Source organism: Larus michahellis, chromosome 21 (assembly GCF_964199755.1).
Source record: "Larus michahellis chromosome 21, bLarMic1.1, whole genome shotgun sequence".
Lineage (NCBI taxonomy): Eukaryota > Metazoa > Chordata > Aves > Charadriiformes > Laridae > Larus > Larus michahellis.
The window spans coordinates 321,083-335,234 of record NC_133916.1 but is presented as its reverse complement, the minus strand read 5'-3'; the positions used below and the strand labels follow the sequence as shown (position 1 = coordinate 335,234).

The window sequence follows — 14,152 nt, the reverse complement described above, 5'->3', positions numbered from 1 at the left end:
GTTGACAGTTGCAGAAAGGGGTTTTTAATGTTAGCATAGGGAAGAGGGCTGTCCTGGAGCTGTCTCCTTTGGGCAGGTAAAGGAAGCAGGTTAGTCTTCATCATGATGCTAGCATATGCTGGGCAGGGCAGTTCCAGCCCATGTCTGTTGTGTAGTTTGTGTGGTCTGTCTTCTGTGTCTTAGACCTTCCTCGGGTCTAGATGTCCTTTTTATGCTCAAGGAGCATGGCATGGTGCCTCAGGCACCATCCCTAGAGTCTTGAATGACTGTACTCATCAGCATAGTACCAGTTGGGTGCTACTTTTCTTGCGTTACAAGCTTGAAGCATGGATCAGTCTTGTGTCTCGGAAGTTTCTGGACGGCCTGTTTTTAGGAACTGGGACTTCTTCCCTGCATCCTTATGTTCTTAGGTCTTGAAGCCAGGCTTCCTGCACATACATCTCCTCAGTTTTGAGAGTCACTTTTTGTCCTGAGCCTTTACCTTTATGCATTTTCTGGGGTTTCCTTAGAGCCTCCTTATGTCACCATCATGGTCCTGCAGGTCTTCTTGCCTGACAGTCACTTATGTCTGGGTGTCATTCTTCTTGCTGAGAGTTTTCACTTGTCTTTGTGGTGCATTGTTTGTAGTGTTTTGTGTCGTGTTGATCTGTGTGTGTGTTTGGCTTGGACCCACCCTGCCTGGAGTGTAGACTCAGGGATAGGTGGAATAGTGTTAAGAGTCGTGTGGGCAGCTCTTTCATTAGTGGTTTTTTTTGGGTGAGCAGAGATACGTTGGAGAGGCTGTTCAGCAGCAGTGAATCAGATTGCGTCACAAAGATGTTAAGCCCACACAAAGCAGCCTTAATATTCACAGTTTTAAATGGCAGGCTGTAGTTGGACTCGAGAAGGTATTCCTGTGTAGAAACATGTCCTTTTGCATTATGGAGCTATCCTTCTGTATCCATTTGACTACTTTGATACTTTTACAGATGCAGAGGGACAAGCTGTGCAGGGCAATGCAGCAGAGGTGAGCTGAACAGTGTAAGAAGATGGGTCAGTGTATACTATTAGGGGGAACAAGTGACTGGTCACTCTATAACTATGTTATATATTTTTTAACTTGAAGTTGTGAAATGATTTGTGATGTGGAATATGGATTAGGGTTAGGATTTAAGGGTTACGGTTAGGGGTAGAGTTGAAGGTTGGGGTAGGGATTAGAGGTTAGAGTTAGGCTTTGGGGTTACGGGGTTGGGGTAAGGGTTGGGGCTAGGTTTAGAGGTTAGGCTTAGGGTCAGGGTTACGGGCCAATGTTATGGGTCAGAGTTAGGGGTTAGGTGGACAGAATGCGGTAATGCGTGCAGGATGCTGCGCATGCATAGTAAGGCTTTATGGCACAAGGGGGTGCGCATGCACAGTACAGCCATACGGCACAGCGCTCACTGCTGCCACTTAGCGGCCACAATGCAGTAGTGAAGGCAGGATGCCACGCACCTGCAGTACAGCGGTATGGCACAAGGGGGCGCGCATGCGCAGTTAAGCTGCACGGCACAGCATTCCCTGCTGCCACTTAGCTGCCACAATGCAGTAGTGAAGGCAGGATGCCGCGCATGCGCAGTAAAGCCGTACGACACAAAGTGGGAACATATGTGCAGTACAGCTGTCTGGCACAAGGGAGCATGTGGGTGTAGTACTGCCGTACGGCAGAAGGGGTCACCCATGCAGAGCACTGCCGTGCGGCCCAGTGCTCACCGCTGCCCCCTAGTGACCAAAACACGATGCTGCGGGCAGGATGCAAAGCATGCGCAACAGGGCAGTGGGGCTGGGGGGGTGGTCATGTGCAGTACCACCGCCGTCCACCAGGGAGCGCCCCTGCGCAGCCCCACCATAGGGCACCAAGCTCACTGCTGCCCCCTCGTGGTCAGAAGGCCGTACTGCAGAGGCCGGAGCACGCGCGTGCACGCTGCAGCCCAAGGGCCCTGGGGAGGAGGGGGCGCCCATGTGCAGTACGACTGCCGGGCATCAGGGGACGCCCCTGCAAAGCCCTGCTGTAGGGCAGCAGGCACCAGGTTCACTGCTGTCCTCTGGCACCCAGAAGGCTGTATGGAAGAGGCCAGAGTTTGTGCGTGTGTGCTGAAGCCCCAGGACCCCAGGGGGGTGGGTAGACCATGCTCAGTACTGCCACCCTGTAGAGGCCGGAGGACATGTGTGTGCGATACAGCAGCAGGGCCCCGGGGTGGGGAGGGGGGATGGTGGCGGGTATGCGCAGTACTGCCACAGGGCACCAGGGGACACCAAGCGCAGCCCCGCTGAAGGGCACTTCACCTGGCAACTAGAATGTGGTACTGCAGGCCGGAGGCCAGGCGTGTCTGGTGTAGCCTCAGGGCAGCAAGGAGGGGGAGCCCATGCACAGCACTGCAGCACAGCACCAAGGGGTGCCCATGCGCTACCCCGCCTCAGAGCCCCAGGGTAAAGGCTGGCCCCTGGCGGCCAGAATGTGGTACAGCTGGTCAGAGGCCAGGCGTCCGCGGTGCAGCCCCAGGGCAGTGGGGGTGCGCCCATGTGCAGTACTGCTGTAGGGTGCCAGGAGGCACCCCTGTGCAGCCCCACCGCACGGCCCCGAGCTCACCGCTACCCTCTGGTAACCAGAATGCGGTACTGAAGGATACAGCAACACAGAGCACCAGCTAGTGGTGCCCATGTGTAGTACTGCTGTAGGGCACCAGGTGGCAAGCAATTCCCTAAGAGCTTTAAAAAGAGCCACAGTTTTCCCTCCTGGTCCTTCGGGCGTGGACGTAATCTCAGGACATATGGAAATTTTTGAGGCTAGTATTGTGCCAAATAAGAAAGTGTGGTTTTGAAGCTGAAGGGGCCTGAAAAGCCCTCAGCCCAAAGATTTATGGGGCCATGCAAGCAGATCCCAAAGAGCTTTTGAACAAGACACAGTTTTCCCTCCTGGCTCTTTGGGCATGGGAGCAATCTCCAGACATATGGAAATTTTGGAGGCTGGCCCTGGTGGAACTGAGAAAGAGTGGTTTTGAGGCTGAAGGCGCCAGGAAAGTCCACAGCACCAAGTTCTTTGGGGCCATGCAATCGGTTCCCAAAGAGCTTTAGAACAAGCCACAGTTTTCCCTGCTGGCTCTTTGGGCGTGGGACCAATCTCCAGCCACATGGAAATTTTGGAGGCCAGCCCTGGCAGAACTGAGAAAGGGTGGTTTTGAGGCTGAAGGCGCCAGGAAAGCCCGCAGCCCCGAGGTCTGTGGGGCATGCAAGCTGCTCCCAAAGAGCTTTGGAAAAAGATGGAGGAGGACAATTATGAAAATCCACAGTGTACAAGAAATATATGCAAGAAATTAAAATTTATTTGGGGAGACAGATAGAGGGAAAGGTTGCAAGTTTTATTTAAAACTAACAGGGATCAAGAAACATAAGCAAGAATTAGAAATAATGAGATGGAAAGTAAGAAATGAAGTTTGAAAAGATATCGGGTACAAGAGAGAGAGTCAAGCACGAAAACAACAAGGACAGGGAGCGTAGCAGAAGTCATCTGTGGTGGTTTGACCTTGGCTGGCCCCTTCGTACCCCCCCCAGCCACTCTATCGCGGCCCTTCCTCAACAAGGCAAGGGGAGAAATTAAAATCAAAAAGCTTGTCGGTTGAGACAAGGACAAAGAGATCTCTCGTCGCCACAAGAGCAACAGACTCAATCTGGGGAAATTCATTTAATTTATCGTCAATCAAACAATGTGAAATATAAACGAGTTTAAAAAACACCTTCCCACCCCCCCTCTCTTTTTTTCCGGGATCATCTTCAATCACAACTTCTCTGCTTCCTACCCCTGGACGACACGTGGTGACAGGGACTCGGCGTGGTGGTCAGTTCACCTCGTATTGTCTCTGCTGCTCCTTCCTCCTCACACTCTTTTTCTGCTCCAATGGGGGGGCCTCCACGGGTTGCAGGGACTTTCTGCTCCACTCTCGGCCAGCGTTGCTGATGGGCTCGGCTTTGACCAGCGGCAGGTCCCTCTCTGCGCTGGCCGTGCCTACCGTGGTGAGAGTTTCATGTGTCTTCTCCCCAGCCCACCCCTGCAGACCCTGCCCCCACAACTCAGCTAACAAAACCTTGTTACTTAAACTCAATACAACAGCGATCGGCTACAGGGCAGAGAAGGTGGAGGTGAGAAACAGGGAAAGAGAGCCACAGGGGAAAGAAAACAGCAATGGGCTACAGACCAGACAGGAGGACGCAACAGGGAGCCAGACAGAGAAAGAACCACGAAGGCAAAAATTATCGATGGGACAGATCTTTTAATATGATAACATGGTTTATATAATAGATACAGGGTTTTATTTTGAACTTTTATATACATACACTCATATTTTTCAATATGTATAAAAATGAGAAATTGTTCTTTATTTCAATGCCTCATGCCCATATAGGCAGGTTTTCTTATTTTTTTTAAACACACATTCCCCGCATGAATTTTTAGGCATTTTTGGGCTGTGAACTGCCTCTTTTGGGGGGGCCCAGAGTGACCCCCCACACCCCCTCCAAAAAGGTCTTCTTTTGACTGAGAAATACCATCTGGAGTACAATTACAGCCTAACATTAAAAACATACACAAACATTACACCCCACACAAAGCAGCCTTAACATCTTCGAGATGCAGTCTGCTTCACTACTGCTGAACGGCCCCTCCCACATAGCTCTGCTCATCTGAAAACAATCAGATTAAAAAGCTGCCCACACCACCTGCTGATGGCTACTTGATGGGAGTTGACTGTACCACCTTGGCCTCAACGGCCTGGTTAGAGCATCGTATAGATAGACTATAGATATCTATAGACATAGACTCTTCCTGCTCTTCCCCCTCCCCCTGACTCTACATGACTGGGCAGAGCAGCTCTGAGCCAAACACACACAAGCTCAGACCAACACTACACAGAACACTACAAACAATGCCCGTCACCGTTGAGAAGAAACTCTCAGCAAGAAGGATGACATCCTGACGTAAGGGACTGTCAGGCAAGAAGACCTGCGGGACCATGACGGTGACACAAGAAGGCTCTAGGGAAACGCCAGGAAATGCGTACAACATCATGGCCCGGGACAAAGAGTGACTCTCAAACTGAGAAGATGTATGCGCAGGAAGCCTGGCTTCAAGCCCTAAGAAGTTAAGGATACGGGGAAGAAGTCCCAAGCGACTGAAAAAGGATGGGTAGAGAAGAGAGCTGCTCCCGCAGCCAGGAACAATGCTGCAAACGAGGACTGTCCAGAAACTTCTGAGATGCAAGAGCCAGCCACGCTTTAAGCTTACGATGCAAGAAAAGCAGCCCCCGACTGGGGCAATGCCAATGAGTACAGGCATTCGAGGCTCTAGGGATGGTGCCTCAAGCACAGACCGTGCTCCTCAAACGTAGAGAGGACATCGAGACCCAGGGAAGGTTTAAGACACAGAAAACACACATGCAAACAACAGAACAGACACAGGCCGGAACCACCCTGCCCAGTTCATGCTAGCGTCGTGCTGATGACTATCCCGCTCCCTTTACCTGCCCAAAGGTGACTGCTCCAGCCCTCTGCCCGTCTCTAACTATAAGATTCCTCCCTGCAACTCCCAAACTTCTGCCCTACTCCCTAGCCCTCCCCAGCTCTGGCCGCTCAACTTAGCTTTCAGAGGGCTGGAGGTCTTAAATCCCACGTTGACAAAAAAACCCAGCACTTCCACCGTCTGGCGTATTCCTCTAGCTCCTGCTTCCTCTTCATCATCTGCAATTCAAGAAAACCAAACAGTGCCAGCCCGAAGTTTCAGAGAGGTCAGCGCCAACCTCTCCCACAATTTCCCCTTCCTCAAAAGCACAATGGGATGCCACTCACCCACTCCTTCCAGAGTCAGACGCTGTTGCCCTCCTTGCTTGAGATACCAGGAAACAAAATGACTGTTGCCCGTGTGAGAAGTCACCAGCCCCAAGCTCCTCCTCGCTGCTGCCTCGGCTCACCTCTCATGCTCGTCCGCTTCCAAAGATGGCTCACAGGGCACCTGCAAAACCAGAATGTAAATGCTTAACCAAGTTGCCATCTAACACTTCACCATTAGACACCAATATGGCCCACAACTGCCTCACCTTCCCAGCCCGCTCATCAGCATGCGGCTTAGCCCCTCTCAGAGCGCGTCCTGCACCCAAAGGAAAAAAAAAAGCCAACCAAAAGGCATAGGCTGAGATACTGCCCGAAACCTCAGCTTGCCCACAGCCATTCCTGTCTCCTATGCCTTTACCCCGGCCTCTCGCCCACCTGCCCTCCATGGTTTCGGGCTGCTGCTTTGAGGCTTACAGACACCCTGGAAAACAGATCCAAAGGACACTTGAACCTTCACCCACCATACAACAACTGAGAAAGAATCGCTGCATCAGGCCACTAGTCATTGCTCGCCTTGCCCGAGTCGTGTCTGGTGCCAATATCCTGCTTTACTCACCACTTCGCACCTTCAAAATTAAAAAATAAAAGCCACCCCACCACCAAGCCATCATATAGTCACATAGCCACCAGTCACACCTTCCCTCCCAGCACCACGCACTGACCCACTTTCTTAGGGGGTCCCGCTTGCCACCTCCGTCACTTTTTGGTGCGCATCTTGTCCCTCCGCAGCTGAAAAAATTAGTCAAAAAGTCACCCAGAGGCTGATCGGTACCTGGACAATTCCAGGGCTCTTGTTTCCATTTAGGAATACCATGTAGGCTCCAACTACAGGCTGCCTTTCAAAACAATGGGACCCAATCTTCATCCCCACACATACAATCCTCCACACCTTCAAGCTGCTTCACAGACACCAAACAGGCCCTCCCAGAAGGCTCCAATCATCTCCATAAATCACTATGGAAATGACCCTCCCTGCCGATGGCCGCTTGATCCCAGATGACCGTAACACCTTTGCCTCAACAGTCTTGTTAGATAACATATTACCCATAGACTCTTCGTGCTGTTCCCCCACCCCTGACTCTACACCCCTAGGCAGGGCAGCTCCACATTTCTGCAAAATCACCAGTCCTGTGCTCCTGCTCCATACCGTCCAGCTCACCTCAAATGCAAGAGACCAGAACAGACCAGACCCTATCAACACCCAAATCCAAAGGCAAAACCTATACGACAAAGACTGATGAACCCGCCTCCCTCTCCTAGCCAACCCCCAGCACCAAAACTTTAGAAAACCCTTCTCTTCTCCGGAACTTTCAGGGAAGGACCCTCACTTCTTCCTGGCAGCTGCCATCCTGTATTTGCAACGCTGAACCCCCTGCGTCAGCCACTCCTCAGGAGCAGCTCTTCTGAGCCGTGCCCTGCATTCCGCAGGCACCTCCTATCTTCTCTCGTCCCACAGAATCTGGGCTCTGCTACAGAACCACAAAATAAGTAATGCCCTGACACAATCTACGAGGGGCCTGCTGCAAGCTTCAAAAACTCTAGGGACACCGTGGCACTCCATGGGCAATGGGGAAAGGTGATGAGCCATGCCATACCCTGAACGACGCTATGCCTTACATCCCTGCTGCTTTCTCGAGAAATGCTAGTGCCATATATGCAGATGCATATAAAATGCTCACTCTAACCCCTACAAGATAGTTTCTCATCATCAACTCAATTAAGAGAAACAATATCAGCAACTCACACAGCATACTGCAAAACTGATAAAAAAAACACAAGCTGCCCCTTCAATACAGTCCGGAATTATAGGAAAATGCAGCACTCCTAAAATAAAGAAAAGCATACTATTAAACCATCTGGGCATTCCTAAACACTCATCACAAAGTCACTGACCTGAAAAAAAGGAAACAAAAAAGCAGCATACCAGTCAACTTTCTACTATACAGATGGCTGGAAGTTTACTGGTCCTGAAGGTCTCAGCTCAGCCTTTTTACCTCTGCCTCCCTAAATGCCAAAAACACGCCTGCCCAAACAGCTGAGCCTGCCCCAAAGCTGCAGCCAACTGAAGGACCAGCAGAGCACAAACCCCACGAGGGCCCAGCAGCGGAACTGGCTCCTACGCGCAGTCTGTGGCTCATGTACCCCGGGCCCTGCCCACTGCCCTTCCCACAATCCCCTGGGAAAGGTGCGGGCCAACTGCCCCCCCGCCCCCACCAGAAGACACAAAGGCGGCCGCAGGAGCAGCAGGCCCTTTTCTCTTGCTTTAAGTTTCCAGCAGGCGAAGCACCACTCCTTTTTATTTCCATCTGGGACTTGTCTCTGGTGATTCTCTTACCGTTTTTGTTTGATTTCTGTCCAGTTGTTGCTGTGGAGAAGAGAGTTCTGCAGGGGTCGCTTTATTTTTGCAATGTTCAGATATTTTTTGGTTAACTTTTAATCATGTTTTATGGTTTTGTAAGAGTGCTAGAAACATACGATTTCCAGAAGACTGAAGAGCAATTCCGGGATCCTGGAGGACTAAGGTGCCATAGAGATGCGAGTTGGAGGACTGAGGGGGCCCCTGGAGGACTAAAGTGCCATAGAGGCAGAAGTCGGAGGACTGAAGGGGCTGTTGGAGGACTAAAGTGCCATAGAGATGCGCATCGGAGGACTGAGGGGGCACTTCCCGGGTCCTGGAGGACGGCGGGGCCATGGAGATGTACTGCCAGAAAACTGCTGGGCACTGATTGGGGCACGGTAACGCGCAAGAGCCGATACTGGAGCGCCGACGGCCGCTCTCGAGGCCGGGCGGGCAGCACCGATCGCGCTCCAGGTGGCGTGGAGCTCGCCGGAGTCCTGGCGGTCCTGGTTCGCCCTCCGGCCGCCGCTTTCTTGGGACACTTCCCGGACTGGCCTCCGCGAAGCCACGCATGCGCACGAGCTGCGGAACCAACGCACAGCGCTGCCGGGGGCCAAGGCAGGGCGGGGGCGGGGCCAGGGAGGGCGGGAGGCGGGGCCAAAGTGCACACGCGGCTCCCCACCTGCAGGACCGGCCTGCAGCCGCTGGGCGGCAGCACCCGCTCCATTATTTACACACACAGGTATATATATTTAGGGAATTTATATTATCTGTTTACACTTAGACAGAAAATCTGCTTAGACTTCTACATTAACACTTATGATACCGAATATATATTTAGACTGTCTGCTTAAACATCTATTTTGACACGAAGATCTTCTTATAAATACATTTTTTTTAAGTATTTTTATATTGTAGGATCTTTTATATAACACAGAAGCACAGGATCAGAGAATCCTTAGAGACAGAGGTTTTTATTTTGAACTTATTTTACATACATAAATTAATATTATTTCTCAATATATAATTCTCATATATAAATGAGTGAGCTTGTTCGCTGTTTCAATACCTCACACCCACAGTTACAGGTTCTCACATTTTTTAATGCATCCCAAGAATTTTCAGACGTTTTGGGGGTGTGAACCACCGCTTTTGGGAGACTGTCACGTAAACCCCCCATCCCCCACTCACCTGCTCCTCCACTGCATCATCGCTGCCCCGGTGACATCGCAGTGTCCCAAATGACAGAGACACCATTCTATTCCCCCCAAAAAAGGCCCAAAACGCCCAGAGCCAGGGCTGGCCCCTTCCCCTCAGCGGGACTCCACCACTGGCTGCAAACCTGGTGCCAGGACAGTCCCAGGGGGACGTGGCGGGTACTGGGGAGGAGCCTCCAGGGGGTCCCAGAGGGCTCTGGGGGGCTCCGGGGGGGACCTGTGGGGTCCTAGAGGGGGTGTGTGGGGGTGTTGGGGGGAATGTGGGGGGTCCCAGAAGGCTCCACGGTGCCCTGGGGGGGAACACGAGAGGTCCTAGAGGGTCCTGGATAGTCCCACAGCGGTCCTGGGAGAACATGAAGGGTCGCACGGCCATCCTGCAGAGCTCTCGGGGGGACAGGGGGGTCTAGGAGATTCTAGGGGGTCTCCGGGGGATCCTGAGCGGGTTTGGGGGAGCCCAGGGGTTATCAGAGGGCTCTGGGGGGTCCCAGGCTGTCTGAGAGAGCTCCGGAGGGGGTCCCAGTATCCCCACACCTGCGACGTGGATGGCGACGGCACAGGCCCCCAAGCAACAACTGGTGTGGAGAAGGCACCCTGTGCTGGGGGGAAAACGTGGCAGTGATGGGGGACGCTCCCTTGAAGCCAAAGACAATGAGCTGGGAGGAGTCGCTGAGCCCCTCGCAGACCCTCGGCTACAGCTCGCTGCAGGCCTCCTCATCCTGTGGGAGGAGGGTCACGGGGACCCTGAAACGCTGGGGGATGCCTCCACCCTCCCCTCCCACCCCCAGCCCCCTGCACCCCCCCATCACCCCTCAGCCCGTCCCCATCTCCCCCTCACAGCCCCTCTCCAACGCAGGACCCACTTCAGGCCATAGCCCCGCCCCTCCCCAAACTCAGGGTTCCCCCAGCACCCCATCCCCCAGCTCAGGGCTCCCCTCATGCCCCCCCCACCACCACGGCCCCCCCAGGGCTCCCTTCAGGCCCCCACGTCCCCATCCCAACCCCCTCCACTGCCACCCCCTCAGAACCCCCTGTTTGCCTCCATCACACTCTCAGGGCCCCCCTCCCCACTGTCTGGGCCCCCTCAGCCCTCCGTTCCCCCAGCCCCCCTCAAGGCCCCCCCTCACCCCTCGGCCCCCCCCAGATCCCCCTCAGCCCCCTCATTCCCCCCACAAAGCCCCCCCCCCAACCCCCCAACCCGAGAGTCCCTTCAGCATCCCCCATCATCCCTCAGTCCCCCTCGGAGACCTCTCAGGACCCCCAGCCCCTCTCAAGGCCTCCCCATTACCCTCAGGAACCCCGTGCTCCCCCTCAGCCACTCCCCAGGGACAACTCAGCCCCGCCCGTCCCCCTCAGAACGCTCCTCTTCCCCTGCATCAGCTGCCTCCACCGCACCTCGGGGCCACCGCAGCCTCCCTGCTCCCCCCAGCCTCCCTCAAGTCCCACCCTCAGTCCCCCCAGTCCCCTTCGGGATTCCCCCAGCTGCCCCCAGTCACCCCTCGCGGCCCTCTCAATCCCCCCGCCGTTCCCCACCACGTTCCCCGCCGCCTCCTGCTCACCTTCACGTGGTCCAGCTTCCTCACCACGTGCTCGTGGCGGCACCGCGGGCCCGACCCGACCGAGCGCCCAGCGCCCGCCCGCACCACGCGTCTCCGATTTCGAGCCGGCCGCCATTTTTCCCCAGCCCCCTCTGCTACCAGAGCGCCCCGCCCACAGCCCCCGCTCACTCACCTTATTTGCAGCAGCGCCGCTCTATTGGTCCGTCGCTGCCGTCAATTCCCACCGCCCCGCAGCCCCTGCGAGCGACACGACCAATGGAAGCGCGGCGAGGCGATCCGACCTATGGGAGCTCTCATTGGCCCACCTGCCCATCCATCCGCCCGGCAGCGGTTGCAATGCCTCAATACAGCGGTGTGGCGTGCACTGCGCAGCGAATGTGCTCTGCAGCGCTGCCACCTTCTGGCCACAATGCTGTACTGCAGGTGGGGCGACAACGCATGCGCAGTCCAGACGTACGGCACACGGACTCCCGAAATCCACAGTGTACAAGAAACATATGCAAGAAATTAAAATTTATTTGGGGAGACAGATAGAGGGAAAGGTTGCAAGTTTTATTTAAAACTAACAGGGATCAAGAAACATATGCAAGAATTAGAAATAATGAGATGGAAAGTAAGAAATAAAGTTTGAAAAGATATCGGGTACAAGAGAGAGAGTCAAGCACGAAAACAACAAGGACAGGGAGCGTAGCAGAAGTCATCTGTGGTGGTTTGACCTTGGCTGGCCCCTTCGTACCCCCCCAGCCACTCTATCGTGGCCCTTCCTCAACAAGGCAAGGGGAGAAATTAAAATCTAAAAGCTTGTCGGTTGAGACAAGGACAAAGAGATCTCTCGTCGCCACAAGAGCAACAGACTCAATTTGGGGAAATTCATTTAATTTATCGTCAATCAAACAATGTGAAATATAAACGAGTTTAAAAAACACCTTCCCACCCCCCCTCTCTTTTTTTCCGGGATCATCTTCAATCACAACTTCTCTGCTTCCTACCCCTGGACGACACGTGGTGACAGGGACTCGGCGTGGTGGTCAGTTCACCTCGTATTGTCTCTGCTGCTCCTTCCTCCTCACACTCTTTTTCTGCTCCAATGGGGGGGCCTCCACGGGTTGCAGGGACTTTCTGCTCCACTCTCGGCCAGCGTTGCTGATGGGCTCGGCTTTGACCAGCGGCAGGTCCCTCTCTGCACTGGCCGTGCCTACCGTGGTGAGAGTTTCATGTGTCTTCTCCCCAGCCCACCCCTGCAGACCCTGCCCCCACAACTCAGCTAACAAAACCTTGTTACTTAAACTCAATACAACAGCAATCGGCTACAGGGCAGAGAAGGTGGAGGTGAGAAACAGGGAAAGAGAGCCACAGGGGAAAGAAAACAGCAATGGGCTACAGACCAGACAGGAGGACGCAACAGGGAGCCAGACAGAGAAAGAACCACGAAGGCAAAAATTATCAATGGGACAGATCTTTTAATATGATAACATGGTTTATATAATAGATACAGGGTTTTATTTTGAACTTTTATATACATACACTCGTATTTTTCAATATGTATAAAAATGAGAAATTGTTCTTTATTACAATGCCTCATGCCCATATAGGCAGGTTTTCTTATTTTTTTTAAACACACATTCCCCGCATGAATTTTTAGGCATTTTTGGGCTGTGAACTCCGTTTTTGAAAGCACACGCACTGTCACCCCAGGAAAAAAACAAACCGACAGATACTTATAGCACGGCCTTTTACTTTACCTCATTTTAGTAGATTACGTGAAATTCCAGCTCGCCTTCATGGGGGCTAGGCTGAATACTGTTGCCTCCTCCTCATTCTGTGGCTACGTGCAGAACAGAGCTGACCCACTTGCAAGAAGCAGTGTTGTCTTAATAGCCTAACTTAGCCTTAAAAAGAATCTTCCCTTCTTCTTTCTTCTGCCTTTTGTTCCCATAGGTCCTCACTATGAAGGTTTCAATCAACTGCTCTTACCACAAATTTGAATTCACATATTTGTGCTCTTCATGGTGAAATGCCTGTTCCGCTAACTACTTGTCCGTGTCAGGGCTCTCTGAATCAAAACGAATAGAAGACATGACCAAGTATTTTACACAGCCCCAGGTCATAAAAAGAAGCCCACCGGAGCACCTGCTATATGCCATATGCAGAGTGGATCTCGTCCAGGGCTTCAGCAGGCAGAAAAAAGGTTCTGCCAGTGCAAGACTTGATCCGGCTTTAAAAGCCTTTCAGAGTGTCATCTAAGTGGGAGGCGGAGAGGTAGATAAGTCTATCCAAGTAAGATGACTCTTGTGATCCAGAGAGTGAAGCGCAGGCTGCTTACAGACACATTACCCATTCATTCTGAATGTTTGATTTTTTTTGTCCTCTTTCCTGAGGAGTGTGGAGAAATTTGGTGTTGTACTTAACTCCCATTACCCACCTCATTGCGGGTATTTAAAAAACAGGCAGCGGTGATGCTGAGGGATATGGCTCCATGGCAGACTTCCCAGCTTTAGGTTGATGGTTGGACTTGATGATCTGAAAGGTCTTTCCAAATCTGGGCAACTCCATGACTCTGTGATATCTCAGTAATGGGACCCCCTCATTTCTCTGTCACCACAGCTCCTTGTTCCCCTCCACTCCCTGGATTTAGAGGACGTGGACGGTGGAGAAGGCACGGGACTAATTTGTAGAGAGCAGATAGGCGTATGTGCTCCCACAGTCACCAGATAGAGAGCTGCTTCATAAGACCCAGTGGTGTTTCTTATGGTCTCATGTTATCTGACAGAAAGCTTTCAGCTCTTCTCAGGCTCTTTGCTGTGCCTGAGCGATGCATTACCCTAGAGCCTGCTGATGTTATACTTTGACCTTTTTTCTAGCCAATGTAATGCAAAAAGATATTCCGCTTCCGCTTGCCCACCTTTCTGCTCTGTGGTTGTACAAGTCTCTCGATTGTCCTTGCGCTGTTCTTTCTGTATCGGCGCTTTGTAACTTGCCCACCTGACTTCTTCAGCCTTCTCTGTCACATGCCACTTTTCCCACTGCAGAAGTCACCTTCAACGCTATGAAGCTCTTCTTATGTGTACCATTCCGTCACAGCTCCAAAAGTCACGTTAGAGCAAAAGTGGACAATCGCGCACTGCAGTCCGTCCTTGTGGGCTCTG

At 52.7% G+C, this 14,152-nt stretch overlaps 2 long non-coding RNA genes across 2 annotated transcripts; both read right to left on the bottom strand.

Moving 5' to 3' along the window:
• Positions 1-4,266: 4,266 nt before the first annotated feature.
• Positions 4,267-8,414, bottom strand: LOC141733601 (uncharacterized). Its single transcript, XR_012584348.1, has 3 exons — positions 8,231-8,414; positions 5,854-6,016; positions 4,267-5,745 (listed from the first exon to the last, which is right to left on the bottom strand). It is a non-coding gene; the product is annotated as an uncharacterized LOC141733601 (long non-coding RNA).
• Positions 8,415-9,180: 766 nt separating this feature from the next.
• On the bottom strand, positions 9,181-11,133 carry LOC141733508 (uncharacterized). The gene is made up of 2 exons (XR_012584319.1): positions 11,007-11,133; positions 9,181-10,166 (listed from the first exon to the last, which is right to left on the bottom strand). It is a non-coding gene; the product is annotated as an uncharacterized LOC141733508 (long non-coding RNA).
• Between the last annotated feature and the right edge of the window lie 3,019 nt (positions 11,134-14,152).